Consider the following 799-nt stretch of genomic DNA (forward strand, 5'->3'; position numbering starts at 1 on the left):
TCTAGACTCTCCTCCACAGACGGGTTTGAAGATACATCACGCCGTGTACTTTGAATAGCTCCCTAATTCAGTGAGTCTCCATTCATGCCTGTCTTCCTAGCAGAATCCAAGCTCCAGGGTGGTAAGGAGAGTGTCAACATTGAGCCCAGGACCTGGCACTTCATGAATTAACATGTTTTCTGCAAAGATGAGCAAGTAACAGCGTAAGTCAAAGCATTCTAGTAGCTACGTTCTGAAACAGCACATTTATGGCATTGGAGGTAAACATTACTTCTTTCCCCTCTCTAGGAAATGGGGAATTGTTGCCTTACAAACGAGGAAGATGGGGGATATTGGTTTCTGGGAGCTATTTTTGTAGGCTCCTCCTGAGGACAATCAGGATAGCTGGACCTGCCCCGAAGGATCCTTCCAGTTACAGCAGAGCTCAGGAAACCCGGTATTTTTCCAGGACTTAATGCTCAGCTAAAGGAAAAATACTCGGTCTCTCTAGATTATCTTCACCTGGGGTCATTAGCCCTTACATGCTGACTCATGAAGGGGTGGAGAGCTGAAAACTCATTTCACAGATGAGGAACTGGGCTTAGAAAACTAATTGATTTTCTAAGTCTAACACTTGTTTATAGATCTGATGCGATAGAGAACATGCTCACTCTTATGCTCTTTCCCCCTCTCCCTCTCCCTCATCCCTCTCCCTCATCCCTCATCCCTCTCCCTCATCCCTCATCCCTCTCCCTCATCCCTCTCCCTCATCCCTCTCCCTCTCCCTCATCCCTCATCCCTCTCCCTCATCCCTCATCCC

The sequence above is a fragment of the Mus caroli genome, chromosome 19 (genome assembly GCF_900094665.2).
Source record: "Mus caroli chromosome 19, CAROLI_EIJ_v1.1, whole genome shotgun sequence".
Lineage (NCBI taxonomy): Eukaryota > Metazoa > Chordata > Mammalia > Rodentia > Muridae > Mus > Mus caroli.